Here is a 12,181-nt window from a genome sequence, read left to right as displayed (position 1 = left end):
TCCCTTCTGGTTTATGATTCCAGCTCCCGAAAAAAATGGAATTTAGTTTTGAAACATTCTCGAAATTTACCATGCGTTCTCGTCAATTTTCTTGTAGAAGTATTAGAACCAATGGGCTTAAAAGTTCCGGGTCTAGCGCATAGATGGCGCTTGTTTTATTGCAGTCACCTTATTTTCAGTTAATACTAACCTTTAAAAGACAGGTGTGGGCGGGAATTATATTGCAAGATCATTTGACTATGACAAAGCTCTGTTCAAGTTGGGAGCCGCGTTTGCTCACTGTTGACCAAAACCGAGAATGTGTTGATTATTCTGAGCAGTGTTTGGCCATGTTCAAACGTCACAAACCGGATTTTTTGCGTCGATATGTGACAATGGATGAAATATGGATCCATCACTTCACTCTGGAATCGAAACGATCGTCACTTGAGTGGACATTAACTTGTGAACCTCGTCCAAAGCGCCCGAAAGCACAACAATTGGCTGAAAAGCTTATGGCCTCGGTATTTTGGGATGTGCGTGCTGTAATATTTATCGACTATCCTGAGAAAGGAAATACCATTAACCGTGAATATTTTATAGCATTATTGGAGGGTTTGAAGGCTGAAATTGTAAAGAAGCGACCTCATATGGCAAAGAAAACAATTTTACCTCATCAAGACAACGCACCGTATTACAAGTCAATCGAAACAATGACAAAACTACATGCATGGAACTTCGAATTACTTTCACATCCACCGTATTCGCCAGATTTGGCTCCCAGAGACTACTGGCTGTTCGCAAACCCTGAAAAGAATCGCTTAAACTAAGGCCTATTTTGAGGCAAAAGATAAATCGTTCTATAAAAGTTATATTGAAATGTTGGAGCGACGCTGAAATGATTGCGTTGCTCTTGATGAAGAATACGTTAACGAATAAAGTTAATTTTGTACCAAAAAATCGTGTTCTCATTTTCAAGTTCGGGACTTTTCAGCCCATGTGTTTTCAATGACACGAGTCCTTTGTTTCGTTGAAAACTTATTCTAGTTTAAGCGCATAGATTGTTTGAGAGGAGAATTACAATAATATTTTTTCATGCACCCAATCGAAAAAATAATATATGGCAAGGTATTTGAAAAATATTCCTTAACTGGAAGTAATCGTATATTATTTTAAGATTACTTAAAAGGTCATTTTTACATATTAACTACCCCAAGATATACACCAAGACGAATCAAACGATTTAATATAATGACAATAATATTTTTTTCGGTGCATAAGCGTTGAACTCATTCCAGTAATATTCATGTTGTAAAAAATCGTAAATTACTTTTCAATTCTATTATTTACTACTTGTGTTTGGAAGAAAAAAAAGGACAATCTTATTAATTTTATAAACAGTGAATCGATCCAATCAATGATTGTATAAGTTTTGTCGAATTTTTAGTACAATACTATCAAAGGGAAATAAAGATAGCTTACGCTATCAAAGATAAATAAAGCGAAGATAGGAAGATAAGTTATAGGCACATTCAATGCCAAAGAAGTATCTATGATTATCTTCATAGTACAGCTTTGCACTAAACCCATTTGCTAGCAACCGTTTCGCATGTAAATTGAAATTCCACATCGACAAATCAATCCATTTTTAAGTGTACTATAACAGTTCGGCTGAAAAGTTCGTATCGTTTAATAGAAACACACATTTTTTTGCCAAAATTCGTTTTTATTATTCAACATAATTGCCATCAGAGGCGATACAGCGATTATAGCGATCTTCCAACTTTTCGATACCATTTTTGTAGTACGATTTGTCCTTTGCCTCAAAATAGGCCTCAGTTTCAGCGATTACCTCTTCATTGCTTCTAAATTTTTTACCAGCGAGTATTCTCTTGAGGTCTGAGAACAGGAAAAAGTCACTGGGGGCCAAATCTGGCGAATAAGGTGGATGAGGGAGCAATTCAACTGCTCCAAACACTGCTCAGAATCATCAATTCGTTGTTGTTTTTGATCGATTGTGAGCTCACGCGGCACCCATTTTGCACAAAGCTTTCTCATATCCAAATATTCGTTAATAATATGTCCAACACGTTCCTTTGATATCTTTAGGGTGTCAGCTATCTCGATCAACTTCACTTTACGGTCATTGAAAATCATTTTGTGGATTTTTTTCACGTTTTCATCGGTAACAGCCTCTTTTGGACGTCCACTGCGTTCATCGTCTTCGGTGCTCATATGACCAGTACGAAATTTTGCAAACCACTTACGAATTGTTGCTTCGCCCGGTGCAGAGTCTGGATAATACTCATCAAGCCATTTTTTGTTATCGGCGACAATTTTTTTCATCAAAAAGTAGTGTTTCATCAACACACGAAATTCCTTTTTTTCCATTTTTTTTTCACAAAAACAAAAGTAGCTTCACTCAAAATGCAATATCTCACAAACTAATAATCAGACAGCTGTCAAATTTATACACGTATCTTTTGAAGGTTGGTACTAACTGAAATTGGTATGGATTTAATTCTAGTGGCGCCCTCTCATAGAAACGATACGAACTTTTCAGCCGATCTGTTATTGAAGTAATACATTCGAATGAGGTTAAATATGGGAAATCCATCAACAAATCACTGGCATAAAAGCGTTTCAAATTAAGTCCAAAAATCTATCGTCGTTAGGTCAAAATTGACCTACTAAAGCTTTGGTACCAATAGTCATGGCAGTAGTAGAGCCCCATGTTATTTTGTCGATTACTCGACCTACGATCAAAGCAAAGCCTTGGTGTTACATTCCTGTAGTGGAATTTGACCTTCTGTTTCAACAGACTTCGCAGCCGATTCAGAGTGTACAGAACCATTGCATGGCTAGTGCTACGATTCTACTGACACTACGAATCCTTCCAGGTCGAGGCTCGAATATACGACAACTGGTTTGTAAGACCAGCGCCCTATGCATTGAACTGCCAACCCAGGACAAGCTGTTATAGCGACGCTTAAGCTACGATCAGACTAGCCAGTTTATCTGTCACAGTTTATCTGCCACAGACAAGTAATTTTTCGGCAGTTTATATTTGGTCTGGCAATGTGATTACACTATTCACAGTTAAATGACTGCAACAGTCAAGTTTGACTGCCGACAGTCAATACTTTGACAGTTGTTATGCTTGACTGTGACAGACTTTTTGAGCATGTCTGTATTGTGATTACATTGATCAGACAAATCAAAGTGGTTACAGACTTAAATATAGGGAGTGGGCTGTTTATTGCAGTTTTTCTGCACAAAGTGATCACATTGGAAGAAAATTTGTGGGGCAGAGAACTTTCCACGGAATATTGCATTATGATAAAATATCGATCTGATCTCACAAATGGAAGTTCGTTGCGTTGCTACTTGGTTTGTTTCGAAGCAATTAAAGAAGGAATATATATGTGCTCCGTTTTTTTACCTTTTTTATAAATATCAAAAATAGGTATAGAAATCGCTCAAACTTTAGAAAATTTTTCCGAGGCCCGGAGACGCATGGTGGATTGGTTATTATTTTAGACAATTTCAAATACTGAACTTTCCCACAGTTTTTAAAAATATGAAACCGAAGCTCTTCGATGTATCTAAAAATCATTTATTATCCAACTATGAAGTGAGTGAGTTTTTGTTAAAATGAAACGTTTATTTTGATTAAGAAAAAAAAGTCGAAATAGTGACCATCTTTCTGGCAATTTGTGGATACCTTGAGAATCAGACATCCCATTTTCGACTTCTTTGTAGGAATTGAAATGGTGCAAAGTCAATACGTGGCTATTCGATAAAAACAAATGGTAGTCATTTCATTTAAATTCATATTTCATTTCAAAATATTTCATCTTTGTTATAGTACTTTGGTTGTTCTGTTTCTTATTTTCTATCTGTATCTTGGTGTTCACTGATTTAGTGTCATTTGACACAAATAGTATTCGGAAATAAATGAATACGACGGTGAGGGAGAAGCTCCCAGTCAAGTGCTTTGATTGTATCCTTCCTGAACTTTGAAACTGATTTTGATTTGACTCTCCAGTATTTTTCTTCAAATGCAAGCATAAATCATAATTAACTTTTTTCATTAATTCATTATTTAATTTTTCATGATAATTTCATCCAAGTACAAAGCAAAACGTTCCAGTACTGTGCTTCTGGAGATCCATTGCACTTTATCGTGAAGGAGGAGCTAGGAAAATTCAGTAGTAATTTCTATTAAGAATTCTACGAAATATGCGATAAGCTTCATTATTTCGACAGGAAATGACGACAGTGACAACGCAGTTCGGTGAGAAGTTAGTACACGTGGTTAAGCGATAGAATTGGGGTTAATCGATTTCGATCGATTTTAAGTACTTTTTTGTAAAATAAACAATAGTTGTATATAAAACTAAAGAGCCACAGCACCATATACAAAGAGCCTTGGGCTATTCCCGGCTTCTAGTTCCTGAAATAGTGGTCATATACTCAAAAATGGAACTCACACACATTTCGTAGAGGTCGCTTGACCGATATTCACAAATTTAGGTTCAAATAAAAGTACAAAACTCCTGAGCTTCTGAACTTTGCGCGGATGCAATTGTTTAAAATTTCATTTTTGCCAATTCTAAAATTATAAGTATTTAAAATTTAAACCGTCGTTTAAAGTACGATGGCCGAATCATATAAAATCTTATAGAATTGACTAAAATCAATACAGTTTGTAAGTCATGTTAAGAGATGGTCATTCGAACCGACTTCATTTACACCGGTTGCAGAAGTACCTGCAACAGCAAAACTGTTTCATTTTGTTGGTTGTGCTAATTGATTTTTTTGTTTTCTTTCAAGAAGCAATAAAAATTATTTCGAAGAATACCACATATATGAGAATGTGAGAATATGAATAATACGAGAAAGCCATCAATACACCACTAGGTGTATTAAAACAGGTTTTTTATTACTATCTGGTTTCTACACATTAGAAAATAATTGATCACGAAACCAATCCTCTTGGGGAAAATCACGTGCACTCACTTCCCGGGTAGGTGTAAATAACAAACAAAGGTCAAAATAATAACAAATTTTACCATCATATCTTGGCTTGATGCTTCTGTGTTGTCAGAGCGATACTTGATATTTTCGTGATATTTCATCAAGGGATCAAGACATTGTATAATATCTGTTCAACATCAAAATTAGTTATAATATTATATTTCGTTATTGATGGGCTATTTCAATTTCATTAAGTAAATTGACCCAGTAGTTTTATCTTCAAATAAAATACCATTTAATAAACTGCATCAGAATCAGATAAGAGAAATACTTAAGATATTACTCTATTCTAAATGCTAGATTATAAAATAATTACCAAATTCATCTTCTATAAATAATTTATTCTTGGTTTGATATTACAATGACAGAATTTTTTATCTTGTTGCTATTTTCTCATGCAAGCTTTGATATGATTTTTGATATTTTAACTCTTATTTCAAACTAAATAATGTTAATTTCTACCACTGAGATGTTTGATTTTAATGACAGAATTTGGTATTGGTTTGCAAATCACTTCTACCCGGGTTCTCACACTGGTGCTGGAACGTTTTGCTTTGTGTTTGGATGAAATAAACAAGTTTTTGGTTGTCATAGAATCTGTGGCAGACAACTTCTGCACAACAGTTTCAGAAACAGTCAAATTTGTCTGTACAGTCATCAACTGTTTGTCTGTCGACTATGATCACACTGTGATTACATTGTCGCAGATAATCTGCACACTTTGACTGCATACAGATGGACAGTCAAGCCGATTTTGACTGCTTGCAGACAACTGCGAACCGATTACACTATGATACAGTCAAACTGCACCAGTTTGTGCAGATAAACTGGCTAATGTAATCGTACCTTTATAGTTATAGTCAATCTATTGAACAGAGACAGCAGATCTCACTTTAACTAATGGTTTTCATATTTGAGTTGTTACCTTAGTTACCGAAAATCAAAATCAACAGCTAAACGGTATTCAATCATGATGGTAAATGGACAGGTGGTCAGATTTTTCTATATCTGAGTGCGGATGTCATTTTTTTTGGAGAAACAGAAACAGTTATGGGGAAGAAAAAATGTAAACATCGACCGGTACATCCGTCGAATCATGTCCAGTTGCTATAACCGAGAACCAAGATTTATTTCTTATTTGCTAGGACGGGAATACTTGATAACTTGGAACGTTAAACTACGTACCCGAAAGCACTACATATTAGCTTTAAGATAGAATTTTGAGTCATGTTTTGTTCCGATGTTTATCCCGGCGCCATACTTAATTTCGTTAGAAAATTACAAGTACAGACAAAACCTACCTATCTCGCCACCAGTGTTAATTCTATATCGTGGTTTTTCAATATACTCAAGCAAACACGGTGGCAGCGAACGGAAAACTGCATTCACACACACCGCAATCTGTGCAAAAGCGACCATCCAGTGAGCCAATAGATGCAACTTTTAGTCAATTCCTGCTCTCAAGGAAGGAAATCAAATACATCTTACAAATGGCGAAAAAGCTCAAAAACTTGCTCAGCAGTTTGAGAGTGTACACAATTTTAATTTGAACGTTGTGAGTCCTATTGAAAATGAAGTCTCACTGAAATATGAGCATATTTCAACCCAAGTGTTATCACACGATGACATTATTGAGACGAATTTTGACGAAATTAAATCAATTATTAGGAAACTCAAAAACATGAAGGCTCCTGCTAATGATGGAATTTTTAATATTCTTATTAAAAATCTTCCCGATGTTGCCTTGAGACTCCTGGTTAAAATTTTCAACAAGTGTTTTTCATTAGCCTACTTCCCAAAGAGATGGAAAAACGCCAAAGTAATTCCTATCCTGAAACCTGATAAAAATCCAGCAGAAACATCAAGTTATCGACCAATTAGCTTACTTTCTTCTATCAGTAAACTTTTTGAAAAAATTATCTTGTTGAGAATGATGTCTCATATAAATGAGAATTCAATTTTTTTACCAGAACAGTTTGGATTTCGTCATGAACATTCAACTACTCATCAACTTGTCAGAGTAACGAACATGATAAAAGCAAATAAATCTTCTGGGTTATCCACTGGAGTTGCTCTTCTAGACATAGAAAAAGCATTCGACAGTGTTTGGCACAAAGGTTTAATAGCAAAAATGTCTGATTTCCAGTTTCCTATTTATTTGATCAAAATGATTCAAAATTATTTAACTGATCGTACTCTTCAGGTTAGCTATCAGAATTGTAAATCTGAATTGCTACCCGTACGAGCCGGTGTTCCGCAGGGTTCGAGCGTAGCTCCAATCTTGTATAATATTTTTACTTCTGATCTTCCAAATCTACCCGTTGGTTGTCAGAAATCGCTATTCTGTGACGACACAAGTCTGTTAGCCACAGGTAGAAATCTAAGAGTGATCTGCAGTCGCCTACAAAGAAGTTTAAATATTTTCAGTGATTATCTGTCAAAATGGAAAATTAAATCAAATGCAGCAAAAACGCAATTAATTATCTTTCCTCATAAGCCAAGAGCTTCTTTTCTTAAACCAAACAATAATTACATTCTCAAATTGAATGGTTTGGAATTGACATGGTCTGATCAAGCTAAATACTTAGGTTTAACGTATGACAAAAAACTCACTTTCAAGGATCACATTGAAGGAATCCAGGCAAAGTGTAATAAATATATTAAATGTTTATATCCTCTTATAAACAGAAATTCTAAGCTCTGTCTAAAAAACAAGTTGTTAATTTATAAACAAATTTTCAGACCAGCCATGCTTTGTGCAGTACCAATTTGGTCAAGTTGTTGTTCCACCAGGAAGAAAACGCTTCAAAGGATTCAGAATAAAATTCTGAAAATGATTTTGAAGCGTCCTCCCTGGTTTAGTACAAATGAGTTACACAGACTCACAAATATAGAACCAGTAGATGTAATGTCACATAATATTATAAGCAAATTCCGACAAAAATCGATGCAATCTTCAATTGAATCGATTCGCTCTCTGTATTAGTTAGTAAGTTAGTATATAAGTTCCTTTTCCCCATTACACAATACAAGTAGGTTTAGAATTTTCCCTACACAAAAATCTCAGAATTGCGGAAGCAAATAATGTCCTCATGGTAATAACCAAATCATATATATATATATATATATATATATATATATATATATATATATATATATATATATATATATATATATATATATATATATATATATATATATATATATATATATATATATATATATATAATTGGGCTGAAAAGTCACCACTTGTGGCTGAACACCCAATTTAAATCTTAATAACTTAATTTTAACTCATATTCCAATTAATAGTTATTTAAAAAAAAATGCAACTTTTGGTTTTGTCATTCTCTCGCTCCATAGTCAAACTTTTTGTTTCGCTCACATTCATGCGTTTGCTGAGCGAAGTATGTGTCTATGTTTATAGATTCCGTTTTGTGCGATAATTCGTTCTGAAAATCGGTTGAGTCATTTTCTAAAAGAGCTTCTGACAATATTTTTTTTTATTGGTCGGATTCAAATGAAGCTCAGGAACTTTGTATGGAAATAAAAGACCTTTCATTTAAATCTGAGTTTGTGAAGTTCAGTTCTACCATCTCCGAGAAAATTTGGAAATACAACAATATGTTTTTAATGCAAAAGGTTAGATCCTGCAATAATCGGAAGGTTACATTTTATCCGTGAAGTATTTATCATATAAATACATGAAATATTAAAATTAATTTTGAAATAATGAACGATTAAATCGGGAACCGTTAACATTATGCGACCTCAAAATCTACAATACAAATAATTTCCAGAAATTAAACAAACCCTGGTCTGGAAAATGTTCATACTGGCATATGTTTATCTGCTTTGCCACCTCGACCGAGCTGGCTCGATCGATTCGAACAAAAAAATAGAAGCAAAACAATAGTGAGTACCACTGTTGGCTCTTCCGATGCAGATGGAATTGAATTCTATCGAAACCACTTTTAGTTCACCCGCCAGTTCAATTGTTCTGACTAGTTTTGTTTGGGAATGTGGACTGGTCACCGGTCACGCACTGTATAACTACAGCCTGATCGGACACTCATTTCAGAAACTAGCTAGCGGTTGATTTTAATCAGTATGCAGGCGTTTCGAGGTTTGGACGGAAAGTCCTGTATGGAAAATTTTATTTCATCAAATGATCAATTAGAGCTTTCGAATGACATTGTCTTAATTTTTTTTGTTTCGATGACTTGCTCTATGTTCATGTTGTTCTAGAATTTTTTTCTGTGAGAGTTAATTTCAGATGGATATGCAGGACTTCAACTCGAGATTTTTACTTAGTTTATAGATTTTTACTATTTCATCAATGCCGTGGAGGTGCTATACCAACAGATAAACGATGCTCTACCTCGAATTGTGAAGTGTCTCTATTGCGGAGATTAAATAGTGCGTTCCCCTATGGATGTTTATGTTAAACTGCTAACGCCACCTAACGGTTCAACGTAAACCGCTAAGTATAGATTAAATTAATGCTAGTTGCAAAACACTTTTTTTGTGTCTTGGCTCAATTGAAGTGTCGATTCGGTGTTTGTGTACCGCTATGTTATCATTAGCAGTTCATACTAAACGACTAACGCTGCACCATATCGTGGGACATAAAATCCCATCAGTGTAGAAGTAAACCTGTCCGAGGAGTATTATTGGGCAATCTCTTCTAACCTTCCCTCGAAACCAGGCATTGAAGTTGTTGCATGTCAAGTCGTAATGAAAGGTAGAGGCATTGCTTCAATTTACGTTCTTTCAAGGGCTTTGATCGGCCATCGATCTATCTCTTTGCTCGATATTCGTTTTCCCAGGTGGTTGTGGGACAAAGCAAGCTCAGAATCGAAAACGGAAGTAATCAGCTTTTATAGATTTTTACTATTTCATCAAAGCCGAAGAGACACAGACCGAGAGGGAAAATAGAATAACGAAACAGCGAACAAATGTAAATAGGTAGGACTTGAAACTTTATCCTTCTCTTACTGTTTCGGTTCTATACTAGTGGTTCCCAAACTATTTTGGTCGAATGCCCAACATTGAAAAATGTATTCTTTCTACTACCCGCCAAGTTAAACAAATAAAATAAAGTCCTATGTCAATGGACTTAGAACATTTCAGATAACTTGAGCCGTGTTTCACCACATCCACAATAGCTCAGTTGGTAGCACGATTTTTCCGAAATGGAAATGGTGCGAATTAATAACTATCTCTGAAAGCTTATGTCTCCAACAGGTATTCGTTTTCCGTTATTTTCACTTCACCAGTCATACTTTGAGTCTGTTTATCCATTGGGTAAAGGGAAATAGCATTCTGCAGTGCAATCTAAGAGAGAGCTACATTTAACATGCAACCTAACTACTAGGTGTGCAGATTTTGTCTTGTAATTATTAGTTTAGCTTGTTCAAATTTGTAAATCTTCCAAAATGAACATACTTAATTTTCTCAGAGATGGCTGATCCTATTTTCACAAACTTGGGCACAAAAGAAATTTTTTTCTGGTCCCATGAGTTGCAATTGAATTTGATCCGGATTTGACTCGCGGTTCCGGAACTAGAGTGTGCTGAAAATTTATGTGTGTGTGTGTGTGAGTGTGTGTTTGTGTGTGTGTGTGTGTGTGTGTGTGTGTGTGTGTGTGTGTGTGTGTGTGTGTGTGTGTGTGTGTGTGTGTGTGTGTGTGTGTGTGTGTGTGTGTGTGTGTGTGTGTGTGTGTGTGTGTGTGTGTGTGTGCGTGTGTGTGTGTGTGTGTGTGTGTGTGTGTGTGTGTGTGTGTGTGTGTGTGTGTGTGTGTGTGTGTGTGTGTGTGTGTGTGTGTAACAAACCTGTGCCCTCGGTTTTCTCGGAAATTGCTGAACCGATACTTACTAACTTAGATTCTAATGAAATATCTTATGGTCCCATTGCCTGCTATTGAACGGTGTTGCCCGGTTTGCGTATAAAAACTACCCCCAAATAGAAATAGGTTTACGCTGTTTGAAAGGCCCATATTAGTGGAGTCTGATTTTCATTCTATTTAATTTTTTCAAAAAACCTCTAGCCAAAAAACTTAAAAAATCAATATTGCAAATATTTTAGGAATTATGGGAAACCTTTCTGATTTTTTTCAGAATTTTTCAAAAAGTATTTCATGTGGAAAAAAATGTTCAAAGTTTTCGATTTTTTTAAATCGCACTTACAATTTTGGTACCACTCTAGATTTTACATCAAAAATAAATAAGTAATAAGTGTAATATCCAATAAGTGTGACATAAGTAAGCTTTGCGTCTGCCTAGCGGTTTAAGTTGGACTGCTAGGCGGAGATGGCTGTTCTACTTGAACTGTTTTAAACACTGACGAGCCGAAGGCGAAACGCAAAAAAAGTTGGAAAATAAATCATTTCTGAGTACATCACGCTGTAATTTTTACATATTTTTAGACAATGTGGACGGGTATAACATCAGATTTAAAAAAATAAATCATTCGGCTCAAGTTGTAGATGGAAACGCATGGTATTTAGTTCTAAGGGCATGTGGTATATGATTTTAGAACTAAATACCATGCGTCTCCATCGGATGATGACAAATTGTTGAGGACGCATGGTTTTCCGAATGATTTATTTTTTTAAAGCCTGATATTATACCCGTCCACACTTTTTAAAAATTTGAAAAATTGCAGCGTAATGTACTCATAAATGATTTATTTTTGATGTAAAATCTAGAGTGGTACCAAAATTACAAGTACAATAAAAAAAAAATCGAATATTTATAACATTTTTTTCACATGAAATACATTTTGAAAAATTCTGAAAAAAATCAGAGAGGTTTCCCATAATTCCTAAAATATTTTTGATTTTTTTCAATTTTTCTGCTAAAGAGGTTTTTGAAAAAAATAAATAAAATGAAAATCAGAAGAACCACCCTAACTCCACTAATATGGCAGTTAAAGGGTTAAAATATTAAGAAAATCATCTCCAATATCAACCATTTCAAACAGCTTATATCAATTTTTTCTGTTTGGGGGCATGAAAACCTTTTGATCCTGATCTGACTTCCTATTCCGGAGATACAGGGTAATATGTGAAATTTAAGTTTAAAATATGCACTCGATATTCTCGGAAATGGCTTGACCAATCTCAACTGAGATTAAAACAAGAGGTCTTAAGATTCTTAAA

The 12,181-nt window shown here is 35.0% G+C and overlaps 1 protein-coding gene across 1 annotated transcript in view; it reads left to right on the top strand.

Moving 5' to 3' along the window:
- The window catches only part of LOC131428530 (zwei Ig domain protein zig-8-like), a 375,236-nt gene that overhangs the window by 352,384 nt on the left and 10,671 nt on the right, over nt 1–12,181 (top strand). The gene's annotated exons all lie outside the window — the stretch shown is intronic.

The sequence above is a fragment of the Malaya genurostris genome, chromosome 2, assembly GCF_030247185.1.
Source record: "Malaya genurostris strain Urasoe2022 chromosome 2, Malgen_1.1, whole genome shotgun sequence".
Lineage (NCBI taxonomy): Eukaryota > Metazoa > Arthropoda > Insecta > Diptera > Culicidae > Malaya > Malaya genurostris.
Note: the sequence above shows the minus strand (reverse complement) of the source record. Positions and strands in the feature narration are given on the sequence as shown.